Below are 22,083 nucleotides of genomic sequence, written 5' to 3'. Positions count from 1 at the left end.
TATGGTGAGAAAGCAGGAATGGGGTACTGAAGTTGCATGTTCAGCCATGAACTCATTGAATGGTGGTGCAGTTTAGAAGGGCCGAATGGCCCACTCCTGCACCTATTTTCTATGTTTCTCTGACTCCAGGGGATAAGCCCTCTGGTGGTTAGAACTGGTATTTACAGATTTACATACATAACAATTCAGATATTAATTTGCCTTCGTGTTTTTGCCACCAAAGTGGATAACCTCACATTTATCCACATTATACTGCATCTGCCATGCATTTGCCCACTCACCTAACCTGTCCAAGTCACCCTGCAGCCTCTTAGCATCCCCCTCACAGCTCACACCGCCACCCAGCTTAGTGCCATCTGCAAACTTGGAGATATTACTTTCAATTCCTTCATCTAAATCATTAATGTATATTGTAAATAGCTGGGGTCCCAGCACTGAGCCCTGCGGTACCCCACTAGTCACTGCCTGCCATTCTGAAAAGGACCCATTTATTACCACTCTCTGCTTCCTGTCTGCCAACCAGTTCTCTATCCACGTCAATACATTACCCCCAATACCATGTGCCTTAATTTTGCACACTAATCTCTTGTGTGGGACCTTGTCAAAAGCCTTTTGAAATCCAAATACATCACATCCACCAGTTCTCCCTTGTCCACTCTACTAGTTGCATCCTCAAAAAACTCGAAGATTTGTCAAGTATGATTTCCCTTTCATAAATCCATGCTGACTTGGACCAATCCTGTCACTGCTTTCCAGATGCGCTGCTATTATATGTTTAATAATTGATTCCAGCATTTTCCCCACCACTGATGTCAGGCTAACCGGTCTATAAATTCCTGTTTTCTCTCTCCCTCCTTTTAAAAAAAGTGGTGTTACATTAGCTACCCTCCAATCCACAGGAACTGATCCAGAATCCATGGAATGTCGGAAGATGACCACCAATGCATTTACTATTTCTAGGACCACTTCCTTAAGTACTCTGGGATGCAGACTATCAGGTTATGAGGAGCGGGCAGGGAAGTGGAGCTGATTCCACGATTAGATCAGATCTTATTGAATGGTGGAGCAGGCTCGAGGGGCCAAACGGCCTACTCCTGCTGCTATTTCTTGTGTTCTTATGTTCTATCTATTCTGTCTCGGCCACTCATAATTTTATACACCTCAATAATGTCTCCCCTCTGCCTCCTCTGTTCCAAAGCAACATAACCCCAGCCTATCCAATCTTTTATCATAGCTAAATTTCTCCAGTCCAAATATCATCCTGTACACTCTCCACTTCTATTCAGTCCAAGTACAACCTCCCTGCTCCTGTATTCTGTGCCTCGGCTAATAAAGGCACGTATTCCATATGCCTTCTTAACCACCTTATCGATCTGGTCTGCTACCTTCAGGGATCTGTGGACCTGCACTCCCAGGTCCCTCTGTTCCTCTACACTTCTCAGTGTCCTACCATTTAATGTGTATTCTCTTACATTGTTAAACCTTCCTAAATGCATTACCTCACACTTCTCTGGATTGAATTCCATTTGCCAGTCTTCTGCCTAACTGACCAGCTCATTGATATCTTCCTGCAGCCTACAGCTTTCTTCTTCATTATCAACCATGCTGCCTTTGTGTCCGTCATGTAAACCATTGTAATGTTTCAGGGATGTTCAAGGCGGCAGAATTTGCAGAGCAAAGAAATCTCGGGGTGGTGCTGGGCGAGGTTGTGGGGCTGGAGGACGTTCGAGATAAGTGGGGTGAAGCCATAGAGGGATTTGTAGACAAGGCTGAGAATTTTCAAATCGCGGCATTGCTTAACCGGTAGCCAATGTAGGTCAGTGAACACAGAGGGTGATGGGTGAGCGGGACTCGGTGCGAGTTGGGACACAGGGCAGCCGAGTTTTGGATGTTGTAGTTAGACCAGCAAGAATGGTGTGGAAGGGACAGAAGCAAGTCCAATGCTAAGAAATGTTGAAGTGATGCACTTTGGGAGGGGTAGTATGGAAATTCAGTGGGCGAGAAATTCGTCGGTGCCCCAGTTGGGGCGGTAAGAGCCGGACTATATCTAATAGTTTGTCACAAAATTCACCTACTGCGCCCTGAATATGGGGCGGAGTGCACAGGAGGCATTCCACTCTTCTGTTAGGGCACTAGGCTGAGCAACTGAGAAGCACTGGCATGGCCTGGGTGTGCAGAATGGCCTGTTCCTTTGCTGTATATCCTAATAACCCTCTGTAATGTTTCTTCAAAGTGACATCAGAGAATGTGAGACTGGTGAATTCGGTCGACTGTTGCTCTGGAAGAGTGGAGATTAATTACAATCGACAATGGGGCACCGTGTGCGATGACCATTGGGACATGTTGGATGCCAGAGTTGTCTGCAATGAGCTGCGCTGTAGGTCTGCCCTCGCAGTGAGAAGCAGCGCTCATTTCGGTGCAGGGATCGGCAAAATTTGGATGGATGATGATGTGCGTGGGAACAGAGTTTTCACTGAGGTCCTGTTCGTTCAGAGGATGGGGGATGACCGACTGTGGTCACCTGGAAGATGCAGGTGTAATCTGCAACCCAGGTAAGGTAACATGCAGCTACACCAATCACTAATGAGAACAAATGGTATGTTGGCCTTTATCACACGAGGATTTGAGTATCAGAGTAAAGACGTTTCCTGCAGTTATATTGGGCCCTAGTGAGACAGCACCTGGAGCATTGCATTCAGTTGTTATCCCCTTACCTAAGGAAGGATATATTTTCCATTGAGGGAGTGCAATGAAAGTTCACCAGACTGATTCATGGGATGGGGGGATTGTCCTATGAGGAGAGATTGAGTAGACTAGGCTTGTATTCTCTAGAGTTTAGAAGAATGAGAGGTGATAACATAAGAACATAAGAAATATGAGCAGGAGTAGGCCATTCGGCCCCTCAAGCCTGCTCTGCCATTCAATAAGATCACGGCTGATCTTCTACCCCAACTCCATTTTCCCGCCCAATCCCCATATACCATGATTCCCCTAGACTCCAAATCTGTGTCTCTCAGCTGTGAATATATTCAGAGATTCAGCATCCACAGCCCCCTGGGGCAGAGAATTCCAAAGGTCCACCACCCTCAGAGTGAAGAAGTTGCTCCTCATCGCTGTCTTAAGTGGCCTACCATTTATCCTGAGACTGTATCCATCAGTTCTAGGCAATCTATTCAGGGGAAACAACTTCTCAGTATCCATCCTGTCAATCCCCTTCAGAATCTCATTGAAACAGACAACATTCTGACAGGGCTTGACAGGGTAGATGCAGGGAGGGTGTTCTCCCCGGGCTGGGGAGTCTAGAACCAGGGCTCACAGTCTCAGGATAAGGGGTTGGCCATTTAGGACTGAGATGTGGAGTGATGTCTTCACTCTGAGGGTGGAGATTTTAGTATTCTCTCCCCCAGAGAGCTGTGGAGGCTAAGTCGTTGAACATATTCACAACCGAGATCGCTAGATTTTTAGATATACAGCGAATCAAGCGTTATGTGGATTGGGCAGGAAAGTAGAGTTGAGGTCGAAGATCAGCCATAATCTTCTGGAATGGTGGAGCAGGCTCGAGAGGCCGAATGGCAAAGTCCTGCTCATATTTCTTATGTTCTTAGCAACATGGAAACATGGACATTTATAGCGCAGAAGGAGGCCATTTAGGCCCATCGTATCCACGCTGGACGACAAAGAGACACATGTCCCTCGGCCAGCAGTCCTAAAGGTTACATATAAACTTTTGAACAATGTACAATGGTGGACAGGTAAAGAGCATCCGGCCCAACCAGTCCGCCCCACACAACTGCGATACCCCATGCACCGTAACATTTTACACGCCACCCCACCTGGAGCCATGGGATCTTCGGGGAGATGCAAAAAAACAAATAAAATGCTCGGCCAATAGGGAAAAATATCTGGGAAAAGTCCTCTCTGACCCATCCAGGCGATCGAAACGAGTCCAGGAGATCACGCTGTCCGTATTAGATTTACTGAAGTACTGAACATTGTATCTGTGCCAGCCAACAAGAGGTTATGCTATCTAATCCCACTTACCAGCTCTAATCCTGCTCCAGGAAACACCTTTAAAATGTGGTGAGGGTTTCTGCATCTACCACCTTTCCAGGCCCCCACAACCCTCTGCATGAAGAAGCTTCCCCTCAAATCCCCTCTAAACCTTCCTATACCCCCTCGCAATTGACCCCTCCACCAAGGGAAATAGGCCCTTGCTAGCCACTATATCCAGGGCCCTCAACTTTTTATACACCTCAATGAGGTCTCCTCTCAACCTCCTCTATTCCAATGAGAACAAACCCAGCCTATCCAATCTGTCCTCATAACTAAGATTCTCCATTCCAGGCAGCATCCTCGTAAATCTCCTCTGCACCCTCTCTAGTGCAATCACATCCTTCCTATAATACGGCAACCAGAACTGCACGCAGTACTCCAGCTGTGGCCTAACCAATGTATTATACAATTTAAGCATAACCTCCCTGCCCTTGTATTCTGTACCTCAGCCAATAAAGGCAAGCATTCCCTATGCCTTCTTAACCACCTTATCCACCTGGCCTGCTACTTTCAGGGATCTGTGTCAGTTTATTCACTTACACTGCTAATTGGCCTAACGTTTAATGTGTATACCCTTTCTTTTATTAGACCTGAAATTGCAGAACAATTAAATAAATACTGTGGTTCTGTCTTCACGAAAAGGACAAAACTAACATCCCAGAAATGCTAAGGAACCAAAGGTCGAGTTAGCAAAAGACATTAAAGAAATGATTAATAAGAAGCTAGTGCTGTAGAAAGCAATGGGACTGAAGGCCGATAAATCCCCAGGGCCTGGTGATCTGCATCCCAGAGTACTAAAGGAGGTAGCCATGGAAATAATAGAACCATTGGTTGTCATCTTCCAAAATTCTATCGATTATGGAACAGTTCCTGCAGATTGGAGGGTGGCAAATGTAACCCCACTATTTAAAAAAGGAGGGCGAGAGAAAACAGGGAACTACAGAGCGGTTAGCCTGACATCAGTAGTAGGGAAAATGCTGGAGTCTATTATAAAGGATGTGATAACAGCATACTTAGATAATATCAATGGGATTAAACAAAGTCAACATGGACTTTTTTGAGGATGTAACTTATAGAATAGATAAGGGAGAACCAGTGGATGTAGTGTATTTGGATTTTCAGAAGGCCTTTGATAAAGTCCCACATAAGAGGTCAGTGTGCAAAATTAAAACACATAGGATTGGGGGTTATGTATTGGCATGGATTGAAAATTACTTAACTGACAGGAAACAGAGAGTAGGAATAAACGGGTCTTTTTCGGAATGGCAGGCAGTGACTTGTGGGGTACCCCACAGGGATCAGTGCTGGGGCACCAGCTATTCAAAACATATATAAATGATTTGGATGAGGGAACCAAATGTAATATTTCCAAGTTTGCTGATGACACAAAACTAGGTGGGATTGTGAGTTGTGAGGACACTGCAAGGCGATTTAGATAGGTTGAGTGAGTGGGCAAACACATGGCAGATGCAGTATAACGTGGATAAATGTGAAGTTATCCACTTTGGTAGGAAAAACATAAGGACAAAGTATTATTTAAATGGTGATAGTTTAGGAAGTGTCGATGTACAGAGGGACCTGGGTGTCCTTGTACACCAGTCATTCAAAGCAAACATGGTGCAGCAAGCAGTTAGGAAGGAAAATGGTATGTTGGCCTTCATTGCAAGAGGATTTGAGTACAGGAGCAAGGATGTCTTACTCCAGTTATATAGGACCTTGGTGAGACCACACCTGGAGTACTGTGTGCAGTGTCGGTCTCCTTACCGAAGGAAAGATTATACTTGCCATAGAAGGAGTGCAGCGAAAGTTCACCAGACTGATTCCTGGGATGGCAAGACTGTCGTACGAGGAGAGATGGGTCGACTGGGCCTGTATTTACTGGAGTTTAGAAGAATGAGAGGGGATCACATTGAAACGTATAAAATTCTAACGGGGTTGGACAGACTGGATGTGGGGAGGATGTTTCCCCGGGCTGGGAAGTCTAGAACAAGGGGTCACAGTCTCAGCATACGGGGTAGGAAATTTACATAACATAGAAACATAGAAACATAGAAAATAGGTGCAGGAGCAGGCCATTCAGCCCTTCTAGCCTGCACCACCATTCAATGAGTTCATGGCTGAACATGAAACTTCAGTACCCCCTTCCTGCTTTCTCGCCATAACCCTTGATCCCCCGAGTAGTAAGGACTTCATCTAACTCCCTTTTGAATATATTTAGTGAATTGGCCTCAACTACTTTCTGTGGTAGAGAATTCCACAGGTTCACCACTCTCTGGGTGAAGAAGTTTCTCCTCATCTCGGTCCTAAATGGCTTACCCCTTATCCTCAGACTGTGACCCCTGGTTCTGGACTTCCCCAACATTGGGAACATTCTTTCTGCATCTAACCTGTCTAAACCCGTCAGAATTTTAAACGTTTCTATGAGGTCCCCTCTCATTCTTCTGAACTCCAGTGAATACAAGCCCAATTGATCCAATCTTTCTTGATAGGTCAGTCCCGCCATCCCGGGAATCAGTCTGGTGAACCTTCGCTGCACTCCCTCAATAGCAAGAATGTCCTTCCTCAAGTTAGGAGACCAAAACTGTACACAATACTCCAGGTGTGGCCTCACCAAGGCCCTGTACAACTGTAGCAACACCTCCCTGCCCCTGTATTCAAATCCCCTCGCTATGAAGGCCAACATGCCATTTGCTTTCTTAACCGCCTGCTGTACCTGCATGCCAACCTTCAATGACTGATGTACCATGACACCCAGGTCTCGTTGCACCTTCCCTTTTCCTAATCTGTCACCATTCAGATAATAGTCTGTCTCTCTGTTTTTACCACCAAAGTGGATAACCTCACATTTATCCACATTATACTTCATCTGCCATGCATTTGCCCACTCACCTAACCTATCCAAGTCACTCTGCAGCCTAATAGCATCCTCCTCGCAGCTCACACTGCCACCCAACTTAGTATCATCCGCAAATTTGGAGATACTGCATTTAATCCCCTCGTCTAAATCATTAATGTACAATGTAAACAGCTGAGGCCCCAGCACAGAACCTTGCGGCACTCCACTAGTCACTGCCTGCCATTCTGAAAAGTACCCGTTTACTCCTACTCTTTGCTTCCTGTCTGACAACCAGTTCTCAATCCACGTCAGCACACTACCCCCAATCCCATGTGCTTTAACTTTGCACATTAATCTCTTGTGTGGGACCTTGTCGAAAGCCTTCTGAAAGTCCAAATATACCACATCAACTGGTTCTCCTTTGTCCACTTTACTGGAAACATCCTCAAAAAATTCCAGAAGATTTGTCAAGCATGATTTCCCTTTCACAAATCCATGCTGACTTGGACCTATCATGTCACCATTTTCCAGATGCACTGCTATGACATCCTTAATAATTGATTCCATCATTTTACCCACTACTGAGGTCAGGCTGACCGGTCTATAATTCCCTGTTTTCTCTCTCCCTCCTTTTTTAAAAAGTGGGGTTACATTGGCTACCCTCCACTCCATAGGAACTGATCCAGAGTCAATGGAATGTTGGAAAATGACTGTCAATGCATCCGCTATTTCCAAGGCCACCTCCTTAAGTACTCTAGGATGCAGGCCATCAGGCCCTGGGGATTTATCTGCCTTCAATCCCATCAATTTCCCCAACACAATTTCCCGACTAATAAAGATTTCCCTCAGTTCCTCTTCCTTACTAGACCCTCTGACCCCTTTTATATCCGGAAGGTTGTTTGTATCCTCCTTAGTGAATACCGAACCAAAGTACTTGTTCAATTGATCCGCCATTTCTTTGTTCCCCGTTATGACTTCCCCTGATTCTGACTGCAGGGGACCTACGTTTGTCTTCACCAACCTTTTTCTCTTTACATACCTATAGAAACTTTTGCAATCCGCCTTAATGTTCCCTGCAAGCTTCTTCTCGTACTCCATTTTCCCTGTCCTAATCAAACCCTTTGTCCTCCTCTGCTGAGTTCTAAATTTCTCCCAGTCCCCAGGTTCGCTGCTATTTCTGGCCAATTTGTATGCCACTTCCTTGGCTTTAATACTATCCCTGATTTCCCTAGATAGCCACGGTTGAGCCACCTTCCCCTTTTTATTTTTACGCCAGACAGGAATGTACAATTGTTGTACTTCATCCATGCGGTCTCTAAATGTCTGCCATTGCCCATCCACAGTCAACCCCCTAAGTATCATTCGCCAATCTATCCTAGCCAATTCTCGCCTCATACCTTCAAAGTTACCCTTCTTTAAGTTCTGGACCATGGTCTCTGAATTTACTGTTTCATTCTCCATCCTAATGCAGAATTCCACCATATTATGGTCACTCTTCCCCAAGGGGCCTCGCACAATGAGATTGCTAATTAATCCTCTCTCATTACACAACACCCAGTCTAAGATGGCCTCCCCCCTAGTTGGTTCCTCAACATATTGGTCTAGAAAACCATCCCTTATGCACTCCAGGAAATCCTCCTCCACCGTATTGCTTCCAGTTTGGCTAGCCCAATCTATGTGCATATTAAAGTCACCCATTATAACTGCTACACCTTTATTGCATGCACCCCTAATTTCCTGTTTGATGCCCTCCCCAACATCCCTATTACTGTTTGGAGGTCTGTACACAACTCCTACTAACGTTTTTTGCCCTTTGGTGTTCTGCAGCTCTACCCATATAGATTCCACATCATCCAAGCTAATGTCTTTCCTAACTATTGCATTAATCTCCTCTTTAACCAGCAATGCTACCCCACCTCCTTTTCCTTTTATTCTATCCTTCCTGAATGTTGAATACCCCTGAATGTTGAGTTCCCAGCCCTGATCATCCTGGAGCCACGTCTCCGTAATCCCAATCACATCATATTTGTTAACATCTATTTGCACAATTAATTCATCCACCTTATTGCGGATACTCCTTGCATTAAGACACAAAGCCTTGAGGCTTGTTTTATTAACACCCTTTGTCCTTTTAGAATTTTGCTGTACAGTGGCCCTTTTTGTTCTTTGCCTTGGGTTTCTCTGCCCTACACTTTTCCTCATCTCCTTTCTGTCTTTTGCTTTTGGCTCCTTTTTGTTTCCCTCTGTCTCCCTGCATTGGTTCCCATCCCCCTGCCATATTAGTTTAAATCCTCCCCAACAGCACTAGCAAATACTCCCCCGAGGACATTGGTTCCAGTCCTGCCCAGGTGCAGACCGTCCGGTTTGTACTGGTCCCACCTCCCCCAGAACCGGTCCCAATGCCCCAGGAATTTGAATCCCTCCCTGCTGCACCACTGCTCAAGCCACGTATTCATCTGCGCTATCCTGCGATTCCTACTCTGACTATCACGTGGCACTGGTAGCAATCCCGAGATTACTACTTTTGAGGTCCTACTTTTTAATTTAGCTCCTAGCTCCTTAAATTCGTTTCGTAGGACCTCATCCCTTTTTTTGCCTATGTCGTTGGTACCAATGTGCACCACGACAACTGGCTGTTCTCCCTCCCATTTCAGAATGTCCTGCACCCGCTCCGAGACATCCTTGACCCTTGCACCAGGGAGGCAACATACCATCCTGGAGTCTCGGTTGCGGCCGCAGAAACGCCTATCTATTCCCCTCACAATTGAATCCCCTATCACTATCGCTCTCCCACTCTTTTTCTTGCCCTCCTGTGCAGCAGAGCCAGCCACGGTGCCATGAACTTGGCTGCTGCTGCCCTCCCCTGATGAGTCATTCCCCTCAACAGTACCCAAAGCGGTGTATCTGTTTTGCAGGGGGATGACCGCAGGGGACCCCTGCACTACCTTCCTTGCTCTACTCTTCCTGCTGGTCTTCCATTCCCTATCTGGCTGTGGACCCTTTCCCTGCGGTAAGACCAACTCACTACACGTGATACTCACGTCATTCTCAGCATCGTGGATGCTCCAGAGTGAATCCACCTTCAGCTCCAATTCCGTAACGCGGACCGTCAGGAGCTGGAGGCGGATACACTTCCCGCACACATAGTCGTCAGGGACACCGGAAGCGTCCCTGAGTTCCCACATGGTACAGGAGGAGCATAACACCCGACTGAGCTCTCCTGCCATGACTTAACCCTTAGATACACTTAAATTGGTAATAACAATGTTAAAAGTTACTGACCAATATAAGAAGAAAAAGAAAAACTACTCACCAATCACCAGCCAATCACTTACCCCCTAGGCTGTGACGTCACCTTTGTTTTTTTGCCTTCTCCCTGTAGCTGCACCGGCACGCCTCTCGCCGACCCCGGACTCGCGCTGCTCCGAGCTCCCGCCTCCTCGACTGACTGCTCGAACTGCTCGACTCCCGCTGGCCTTTATAGGCCTCTCGCCGACTCCGGACTCGCGCTGCTCCGAGCTCCCGCCTCCTCGAACATAAGAACATAAGAACATGGAACAGGAGTAGGCCATCTAGCCCCTCGAGCCTGCTCTGCCATTCAACAAGATCATGGCTGAACTGGCCATGGATTCAGCTTCACTTACCCGCATGCTCCCTGGAACCCTTAATTCCCTTATTGGTTAAAAATCTATCTATCTGTGACTTGAATACATTCAATGAGCTAGCCTCAACTGCTTCCTTGGGCAGAGAATTCCACAGATTCACAACCCTCTGGGAGAAGAAACTCACTTTCAACTTGGTTTTAAATTGGCTCCCCTGTATTTTGAGGCTGTGCTCCCTAGTTCTAGTCTCCCCGACCAGTGGAAACAACCTCTCTGCCTCTATCTTGTCTATCCCTTTCATTATTTTAAATGTTTCTATAAGATCACCCCTCATCCTTCTGAACTCTAACGAGTAAAGACCCAGTCTACTCAATCTATCATCATAAGGTAACCCGCTCATCTCCGGAATCAGCCTCGTGAATCATCTCTGTACCCCCTCCAAAGCCAGTATATCCTTCCTTAAGTAAGGTGACCCAAAACTGCACGCAGTACTCCAGGTGCGGCCTCACCAATACACTATACAGTTGCAGCAGGACCTCCCTGCTTTTGTACTCCATCCCTCTTGCAATGAAGGCCAACATTCCATTCGCCTTCCTGATTATCTGCTGCACCTGCAAACTAACTTTTTGGGATTCATGCACAAGGACCCCCAGGTCCCTCTGCACCGCAGCATATTGTAATTTCTCCCCATTCAAATAATATTCCATTTTACTGTTTTTTCCCAAGGTGGATGACCTCACACTTTCCGACTTTGTATTCCATCTGCCAAAACTTAGCCCATTCGCTTAACCTATCCAAATCTCTTTGCAGCCTCTCTGTGTCCTCTACACAACCCGCTTTACCACTAATCTTAGTGTCATCTGCAAATTTTGTTACACTACACTCTGTCCCCTCTTCCAGGTCATCTATGTATATTGTAAACAGTTGTGGTCCCAGCACCAATCCCTGTGGCACACCACTAACCACCGATTTCCAACCCGAAAAGGACCCATTTATCGCGACTCTCTGCTTTCTGTTCACCAGCCAATTCTCTATCCATGCTAATACATTTCCTCTGACTCCGCGTACCTTTATCTTCTGCAGTAACCTTTTGTGTGGCACCTTATCGAATGACTTTTGAAAATCTAAATACACAACATCCATCGGTACACCTCTATCCACCATGCTCGTTATACCCTCAAAGAATTCCAGTAAATTAGTTAAACATGATTTCCCCTTCATGAATCCATGCTGTGTCTGCTTGATTGCACTATTCCTATCTAGATGTCCCGCTATTTCTTCCTTAATGATAGCTTCAAGCATTTTCCCCACTACAGATGTTAAACTAACCGGCCTATAGTTTCCTGCCTTTTGTCTGCCTCCTTTTTTAAACAGAGGTGTTACATTAGCTGCTTTCCAATCCGCTGGTACCTCCCCAGAGTCCAGAGAATTTTGGTAGATTATAACGAATGCATCTGCTATAATTTCCGCCATCTCTTTTAATACCCTGGGATGCATTTCATCAGGACCAGGGGACTTGTCTACCTTGAGTCCCATTAGCCTGTCCAGCACTACCCCCTAGTGATAGTGATTGTCTCAAGGTCCTCCCTTCCCACATTCCTGTGACCAGCAATTTTTGGCATGGTTTTTGTGTCTTCCACTGTGAAGACCGAAGCAAAATAATTGTTTAAGGTCTCAGCCATTTCCACATTTCCCATTATTAAATCCCGCTTCTCATCTTCTAAGGGGCCAACATTTATTTTAGTCACTCTTTTCCGTTTTATATATCTGTAAAAGCTTTTACTATCTGTTTTTATGTTTTGCGCAAGTTTACCTTCGTAATCTATCTTTCCTTTCTTTATTGCTTTCTTAGTAATTCTTTGCTGTCGTTTAAATTTTTCCCAATCTTCTAGTTTCCCACTAACCTTGGCCACCTTATACGCATTGGTTTTTAATTTGATACTCTCCTTAATTTCCTTGGTTATCCACGGCTGGTTATCCCTTCTCTTACCACCCTTCTTTTTCACTGGAATATATTTTTGTTGAGCACTATGAAAGAACTCCTTAAAAGTCCTCCACTGTTCCTCAATTGTGCCACCATTTAGTCTGTGTTTCCAGTCTACTTTAGCCAACTCTGCCCTCATCCCACTGTCGTCCCCTTTGTTTTAGCATAGTACGCTCGATTGAGACACAACTTCCTCACCTTCAATCTGTATTACAAATTCAACCACACTGTGATCACTCATTCCGAGAGGATCTTTTACAAGAAGATCGTTTATTATTCCCGTCTCATTACACAGGACCATATCTAAGATAGCTTGCTCCCTTGTAGGTTCTGTAACATACTGTTCTAAGAAACAATCCCGGATGCATTCTATGAATTCCTCCTCCAGGCTACCCCGTGCGATTTGAGTTGACCAATCGATATGTAGGTTAAAATCCCCCATGATTACTGCCATTTCTTTTTCACATGCCTCCATTATTCCCTTGATTATTGCCCGCCCCACCGTGAAGTTATTATTTGGGGGCCTATAAACTACGTCCACCAGTGACTTTTTCCCCTTACTATCTCTAATCTCCACCCACAATGATTCAACATTTTGTTCATTAGAGCCAATATCGTCTCTCACAACTGCCCTGATATCATCCTTTGTTAACAGAGCTACCCCACCTCCTTTCTCTTCTTGTCTATCCTTCCGAATTTAGGACCGAGATGAGGAGAAATGTTCTCACTCAGAGGGTGGTGAACCTGTGGAATTCTCTACCACAGAAGGATGTGGAGGCCAAGTCACTGAATATATTTAAGAGGGACATAGATAGGTTTCTAGACACAAAAGGCATCAAGGGGTATGGGGAGAAAGCGGGAATATGGTGTTGAGATGGAGGATCAGCCATGATCATATTGAATGGTGGTGCAGGCTCGAAGGGCCGAAGGCCTACTACTGCTCCTAATTTCTATGTTTCTATGATCTCCTCAAGTCCATTGCCTCAAACTTCTTCGAATTAAATTCAATTTTCAAAGTTCTGCCCACCAGACCATTAGATTGATATCCTCCTGCAGTCTATGTCTTTCCTTTTCATTATTAACTACACAGCCAATTTTAGTCTCATCTGCAAACGTCTTAATCATACCCCCTATATTCAAGTCTAGATCATTGATGTATACCACAAAGAGCAATGGACCCAGAACTGAGCCCTGCGGAACCACACTATAATCAGCCATCCAGTCACAAAAACACCCAATAACCATTACCCTTTGCTTCCGACCACTAAGCCAATTTTGGATCCAACTTGCCACTTTGCCCTGGATCCCATGGACTTTTACCTTCATGCCCAGTCTGGCATGTGGGACCTTTATCAAAAGCTTTGCGAAAGTCCATATACAATACATCGTAAGCACTACCCTCATCGACCCTCTTGGTTACCTCCTCGAAAAATTCAATCAAGTTAATCAAACACGATCTTCCATTAACAAGTGCATGCTGACTGTCCCTGATTGATGCTTGCCTTTCTAAATTAAGAGTTATCCTGTCCTTCGGGATTTTTTCCTAATAATTTTCCCACCACTGAGGTTAGGCTGACAGGCCTGTAATTACTCGGCCTATCACTTTCTCCCTGAACAAGGGTACTACATTAGCAGTCCTCTAGTCCTCCCTGCTTCAATCCAAAGTGGACTGGAAAATGATGGTCAAGGCCTCTGCTGTTTCCTCTTTTGCTTCACTCAACAGCCTGGGGATTTATCCACTTTCAACGCTGCTAAACCCCTTAATACTTCCTCTCTCACTATGTTTATTTCAAGCAGAATATCACACTCCTCCTCTTTAGCAGTGTCTGCATTGCCCCTTTCCTTTGTGAAAACAGACGAAATGTATTCATTAAGAACCCTACCCACCTCTTCTGCCTCCTCACACAGACCCTCATGGTCACTAATAGGCCCTACCCTTTCTTTAGTTATCCTCTTGCCCTTAATATATTTAGAGAACATCTTTGGCTTTTCCTTGATTTTACTGGCCAGGAATTCTTCATGCTCTCTCTTAGCATTCCGAATATCAATTTAATTCCACCTCTGAAATTTCTAAATTGTTGCACAGATTCTACAATATTTAGCCAACAGGGCAGGGGACGGATCTCGATGTGGTTTTGGGGAATGAAGCTGGGCAGGTGGAATGGGGATCAGTGGGAGAGCACTTAGGTGCCAGTGACAATAATTCAGTCAGATTCAAGTTAGTTATGGATAAGGAAAAGGATAAACCAGCAATAAAAGTCCCAAATTGGGGAAAGACTAACTTTATCAAGTTAAAAACTGATTTGGCCAGAGTGGACAGGAAACAGCTACTTGAAAGTAAATCCGTGTCGGAGGAGGAGGTCCGGAAGGCTCAGGCCAAATATGTGCCCTTAAAGAAAAAGGGTGGGAATAACAATTCTAAAGCCCTCTGGATGTCTAGGAACTTATAGGAGGGAAGCTTACAGGAGGGAAGTATGTTGTCCCTCTATAGAACTGTAATATTTAAACATATGATATAAGAACATAAGAACATAAGAATTAGGAACAGGAGTAGGCCATCTAGCCCCTCGAGCCTGCTCTGCCATTCAACAAGATCATGGCTGATTTGGCCGTGGACTCAGCTCCACTTACCCGCCCGCTCCCCGTAACCCTTAATTCCCTTATTGGTTAAAAATCTATCTATCTGTGACTTGAATACATTCAATGAGCTAGCCTCAACTGCTTCCTTGGGCAGAGAATTCCACAGATTCACAACCCTCTGGGGGAAGAAATTCCTTCTCAACTCGGTTTTAAATTGGCTCCCCCGTATTTTGAGGCTGTGCCCCCTAGTTCTAGTCTCCCCGACTAGTGGAAACAATCTCTCTGCCTCTATCTTGTCTATCCCTTTCATTATTTTAAGTGTTTCTATAAGATCACCCTTCATCCTTCTGAACTCCAACGAGTAAAGACCCAGTCTACTCAATCTATCATGATAAGTCAATGTTCCTTGAATTTTGGAGATTGTATTCTTACATGTAAATATTATATAAGTTGCAGGTATAGCGGCTGCGGATATTTCCTGAAATGCATTCAAGAGAACTTTTTTATTCAATATGTAACAAGCCCGCAGCCGCTATACCACACCTTATATAACCTATCCATGTGAGAACACAATCTCAAATTCAAGGAACATTGACTTATCATATGTTTAAATATTACAGTTCTACAGAGGGACGACATACTTGAATTTATTTGGTTGAGTTAAGGAGCAGAAATGAAACGTTGCATTGCTGGGTGTGTGTATATATAGCCACAAATAGAGAGAAGGAGTTACAGCAACAAAAACTTCTATTTATATAACGCTATTAACGGAGTTAAGCGTCCGAAGGTGCTTCCTAGCAGTGTAATATGACAAAATAATGGACAGCAAGCCACATCAGAAACCAGTGCAGAGGAACAAATGCATCTGGAAAGAGTGTGGGGAGTGTGGGGAGTGTGGGGAGTGTGGGGAGTGTGGGGAGTGTGGGGAGTGTGGAGGGTGTGGGGAGTGTGGAGCGTGTGGAGCGTGTGGGGAGTGTGGGGAGTGTGGAGGGTGTGGAGGGTGTGGAGGGTGTGGAGGGTGTGGAGGGTGTGGAGGGTGTGGAGGGTGTGGAGGGTGTGGGGAGTGTGGGGAGTGTGGGGAGTGTGGGGAGTGTGGGGAGTGTGGGGAGTGTGGGGAGTGTGGGGAGTGTGGGGAGTGTGGGGAGTGTGGGGAGTGTGGGGAGTGTGGGGAGTGTGGGGAGTGGAATGGGGTACTGAAGTTGCATGTTCAGCCATGAACTCATTGAAGGGCAGTGCAGGCTCGAAGGGCCGAATGGCCTACTCCTGTACCTATTTTCTATGTTTCTGTCCACCCACTAGTTTTGGCCACTTTGTATGCTCTTGTTTTAAATTGGATACCATCCTTTATTTCTTTAGTTAGCCACGGATGGCTATTTTATTCTCTGCACCCTTTCCTCCTCACTGGAATATATTTTTCTTGAGAATTGTGAACTATCTCCTTAATAGTACACCACTCTTCATCAACAGTCCTACACTTTTATCTATTTTCCCAGTCCATGTTACCTAACTCTGCCCTCATACCTTCATAGTCTCCTTTATTTAAGCTTAGTACGCTGGTTAGAGATCCATCTTTCTCACCCTCCATCTGAATTTGAAGTTCAGTCATGCTATGATCACTCACTCCTAGGGATCCTTCACTAGGAGATTGTTTATTAATCCTGTCTCATTACACAGGACCAGATCTAAGATAGCCTTCCCCTTGGTTGATTCCGTTACATACTGCTCAAGAAACCCGTCCCGTATGCACTCTACGAACTCCTCCTCAATCAATATGGAGGTTAAATTCAACCATAATTATTGCCGTTCCCTTTAATAAGCGCACACCATTTCCTGGGTTATACTCTGACCAACAGAGTTGTTATTGTTAGGAGACTGGTGGGCTTACTATAGACTACGCCCACCAGTGACTTTTCCCCTTATTGTTCCTTATCTCCACCCGAACTGTTTCAACACCCTCATCATTTTAGCCAATATCATTTCTTACTATTGGGGCAGGGGGGGCGTGGGGGAAGAGGTTGTGGGGTTGGAGGAGATTACAGTGATAGGATGGGCGAGAGCCATGGAGGGATTTGAAAAGAAGGATTAGAATTTTGAAATCGAGGCATTACTTCACTGGGAGCCCAAGTATGTCAGCGAGCAGAAAATTGATGGGTGAGTGGAAGTTGGTGTGAATTAGTTCACGGGCAGCTGAGTTTTGGATCACCTCTAGTTTGCGTAGTGTAGAAAAAAGGTCAGCCAGGATTACATTGGAATAGTCGAGTCTCGAGGTAACAAAGGCTTCGATGCGGACTTCGATAGTCAAAGGCTCAGAGACTGCAAAGGAATAGAAATGGTGTAAGTGAGTGGGAAAACAAATCGCAGTTGGAGTAAAATGTGGGAAAATATGAGGATATCCACTTTTATAGATGAGGAGAAGGCGGCAAATGGTATGTTGGCCTTCATAGCGAGGGGATTTGAGTATAGGAGCAGGGAGGTCTTACTGCAGTTGTACAGGGCCTTGATGAGGCCACACCTGGAGTATTGTGTTCAGTTTTGGTCTCCTAATCTGAGGAAGGACATTCTTGTTATTGAGGGAGTGCAGCGAAGGTTCACCAGACTGATTCCCGGGATGGCAGGACTGACATATGAAGAAAGATTGGATCAACTGGGCCTTTATACACTGGAATTTAGAAAAATGAGAGGGGATCTCATCGAAACATATAAAATTCTGACGGGACTGGACAGGTTAGATGCAGGAAAAATGTTCCCGATGTTGGCGAAGTCCAGAACCAGGGGACATAGTCTAAGGATAAGGGGTAAGCCATTTAGGACTGAGATGAGGAGAAACTTCTTCACTCAGAGAATTGTGAACCTGTGGAATTCTCTACCACAGAAATTTATTGAGGCCAGTTCATTAGATATATTCAAAAGGGAGTTAGATGTGGCCCTTACGATTAAAGGGATCCAGGGATATGGAGAGAAAGCAGGAATGGGGTACTAAAGTTACATGATCAGCCATGATCTTATTGAATGGTGGTGCAGGCTCGAAGGGCCGAATGACCTACTCCTGCACCTATTTTCGATGTGTCTATGTTTCTATGTCTATAGTAAAAATAGAAAATCAAAATATTATTAAAATGGAGAGTGACTACAGAATGCTGAGCAAAGAGGGATCTGGGGTTCCCTATACATGAAACACTGCAAGTGGTCTGTTTCCTTTATTGTAAGGGGGATAGAGTATACAAGTAGGGCAGTCCTGCTACAACTGTACAGGACACCTAGAGTACTGCGTACCATATTGGTCTACTATTTAAGGGGGGATATACTTGCATTGGAGGAGGTTCAGAGAAGGTTCACTAGGTTTTGAGATGAATGGGTTGTCTTATGAGAAAAGGTTGAGAAGGTTGGGCCTTTATTCATTGGAATTTCGAAGAAAGAGGTGATCTTATTGAAACAGCTGTGGAGGCTGGGAAATGTTATATATTCAAGGCTGAGATAGCAAGATTATTGAACTCTAGGGGAATTGAGGGATATGGGGAGTGGGCGGGGAAGTGGATTGAGGCCGAGATCAGATCAGCCACAATCCTATTGAATGGCGGAGCAGATTCGAGGGTCAAATGGCCGACTCCTGCTCCTATTTCTTGTGTTCTTCTAGACTAGAGTATCATTACTATGTCGTCTCATTTCAGACCCTTTGGTTCGACCCACGATTGCTCAGAATCCAGATTATCCTGTACACGTGACGGGAAATACATTCCGCATCACCTGCACAGCACCGAACGGTTACACGGGGTCAAATTGAACTAGCAAAAGGTTCCACCTTCATAAAAGCCAACACGCTCTCAACAAACCAGCATTCAGTCACTTATCTGATGAGAGACATAACATCCAGCACCGAAGGAAGGTACACTTGTCGGTACAAGATTGAACTGTCTGGATTGTCACGTCGGTTCACATCCAGTGACATGCTGCCGATACGTGTAACAAGTGCGTGAGAGTTACTGGGTTTCTATTCATTGCTGTATTGTTGCTAGTATTGCTGGATCTTGGAAAAAGGCCAGGATTTAGGGATATAGGGAGGAGATGGGTGAGAGGTGTTGAGGGACATGGGGAGTAGGTGGTGTACAGGGATATGGGGAGAAGGTGGGTAGGTGGGGTTGGGGGATATGGGGAGAAGGTGGGTAGGTGGTGTACAGGGATATGGGGAGAAGGTGGGTAGGTGGGGTTGGGGGATATGGGGAGAAAGTGGGTAGGTGGGGTTGGGGGATATGAGGAGAAGGTGGGTAAGTGGGATTGGGGATATGAGGAGAAGGTGGGTAAGTGGGATTGGGGGATATGAGGAGAAGGTGGGTAAGTGGGATTGGGGATATGGGGAGAAGATGGGTAGGTGGGGTTGGGGGATATCGGGAGAAGGTGGGAATGTGGGTTTGGGGGATATGAGGAGAAGGTGGGTAGGTGGGGTTGGGGGATATGGGGAGAAGGTGGGTAGGTGGGGTTGGGGGATATGGGGAGAAGGTGGGTAGGTGGGGTTGGGGGATATGGGGAGAAGGTGGGTAAGTGGGATTGGGGGATATGAGGAGAAGGTGGGTAAGTGGGATTGGGGATATGGGGAGAAGATGGGTAGGTGGGGTTGGGGGATATGGGGAGAAGGTGGGTAGGTGGGGTTGGGGGATATGTGGAGAAGGTGGTGTTGGGGGATATGAGGAGAAGGTGGGGTTGGGGGATATGGGGAGAAGGTGGGTAGGTGGGGTTGGGGGATACGGGGAGAAGGTGGGTAGGTGGGGTTGGGGGATATGGGGAGAAGGTGGGTAGGTGAGGTTGGGGGATATGGGGAGAAGGTGGGTAGGTGGGGTTGGGGGATATGGGGAGAAGGTGGGTAGGTGGGTTTGGGGGATATGGGGAGAAGGTGGGTAGGTGGGGTTGGGGGATATGGGGAGAAGGTGGGTAGGTGGGGTTGAATGATAAGCCCGGATGAGGAGGAATTTATTCAGAGGGTTGCGGATCTTGAATTCTCTGCCCAAGTGCTGAAAATGCTGAGTCTTTGAATGTTTTCATGGCTGAGATGGTTGATCTTTGGACTCTAACCGAATTGAGAGATCTGGGCATTGTGCTGGGAGATGGCGATAAGGTCCATGGTCAGCCATGATCTTCTTGAATGGTGGAGTGGGCTCGAGGGGCCGCATGGCCTATACCTACCCATAAGAAATAGGATCTTAAAAGATGAATTGATGCCTTTTGGGAAGGAGAACGAGGAGATTTCATCGAAACTAATGGCACCTATTTACACGGGGGTGCAGGAACTGAAAGATCTTGGGGTTCAACTTCTGAAGTCTGTCAAGGGACGGTAATATTAATGATAAATAAACGAGATTCGCTGACTTTAGAAAACGAGATATTTTGCAGAGTACAAAAGCAAGGAATTCATACTGAATCTTTCGACATCACTGGTTAGACCCAGCTGAAACTTCACGACCAATTCATGGCTCTGCTCCTTAGGACGGATAATAAGGAGGGGCTAAAGTAATTCAGTTACAAGGACAGCTTCATGGAATCATAGAATGGTTACAGGAGAGAAGGAGGCCATTGGGACCATCGAGCCAGCGCTGGCTCTCTGCAAGATCACCTCAGCTTGTCGCATACCCCTGCACTTTAACTATAGTCCTTCAATTTTATTCCCCTTCAGGTAATTATCCAATTCCCTGATGAAAGCCATGATTGAGTCTCCTGCCACCGCCCTTTCAGGCAGTGCATTTCAGATCCTAATCACTCACTGCGTAAACACGTTTGCCCTTGTGTCGTCTTTGGTTCTTCTCCCAGATAAATGACGGACCAGGCTCGAGGGGACTCCTCCTACTTCTGTTTCTAAAACATTTTAAATGAGGTACAGAATCCAGTACAACAAGATTTTGAGTCTTTCTCAGCACATCATTCTGGGGTTGCTGTTGGAAACAGTGCATGCACACAGTTGCACAGTGGAGTAGACTGGGATTTCAGGAATGCACAGTTACGTTGCAACATCACAAGGCCCTTCACCGGAGTGCTATAAGACAAAATCAAATACATTTGATACCGATCCACGCAAAAAAAAAAAAATTAGGACAAGTGGAAAAAAAGCTGGGTCAGAGAAGTAGGTTCTAAGGAGCGTCTTGAAGGAAGAAAGAAAGATAAAGAGGTGGAGATGTTTACAAAGAGAGTTTGAGAGCATGGGACCCAGGCAGCCGATGGAGCGGTCACCAATGGTTGAGTGATTATAATCAGGGATGCTCACAACGACCGGATTATCTCGGGGGCCGTGGGGATGGAGGAGAGTACAGAGATCAGGGCGAGGCCATGGAGGGATCGGAAAACAAGGATAACGGTATTGAAATCAAGGCGTTGCTTAACCAGGAGCCAATGTAGGTCAGCGCGCACAGGGGTAATCGGGACATGATGTGAGTTAGGACACTGGGCAGCCCAATTCTGGATGACCTCAATTTTACATAGGGTAGAATGTCGGAGGCCAGCCAGGAGTGCGTGGATATGGTCGAGCCTGGAAATAAAACATGCACGGATGAGGGTTTCAGCAACGGATGAGATGAGGCAAGGGGCAGAGACGGGCGATGTTCTGGAGATGGAAATAGATGGTTTAGGTTACCAGGAATTGTCCCATTTTCGCATTGTGTAGAATTCTTGGACATTTGGAGTTGATATTTCGGATTTTATCGTTTCAGATCCCCCGCCTCAGCCCACGATCTCCAGGAGCCCTGACTACCCAGTGTATGTGTCAGGGGAATCAGTCACCATTCAGTGCACAGTTCCACACCGTGTCTCAGTCGGTCGGTTTCAGTTGCTCAAAGACTCGAACCCCGTCATAGACAGCACCAGAAACCAACCATCCCTCACCTATCCCATTAGCAATGTCACCACCAGCAGTCAGGGGAGCTACACATGTTTCTACCAGACACAGGTGTCCGGTCGTTGGATCAATTCCTCCACAAGTCGTCCCACTGAAATAATTCTCTCAGGTGAGTGAGACACACTGCAGTCCTGTGATACAGAATGCACAATAG

The 22,083-nt window shown here is 45.9% G+C and overlaps 1 pseudogene; it reads left to right on the top strand.

Moving 5' to 3' along the window:
- The first annotated feature begins 1,648 nt into the window (after positions 1–1,648).
- Positions 1,649–22,083, top strand: part of LOC139266711 (scavenger receptor cysteine-rich domain-containing protein DMBT1-like) — a 285,380-nt pseudogene continuing 264,945 nt past the window's right edge.

Source organism: Pristiophorus japonicus, chromosome 7 (genome assembly GCF_044704955.1).
Source record: "Pristiophorus japonicus isolate sPriJap1 chromosome 7, sPriJap1.hap1, whole genome shotgun sequence".
NCBI classification, from domain to species: domain Eukaryota; kingdom Metazoa; phylum Chordata; class Chondrichthyes; family Pristiophoridae; genus Pristiophorus; species Pristiophorus japonicus.
Note: the sequence above shows the minus strand (reverse complement) of the source record. Positions and strands in the feature narration are given on the sequence as shown.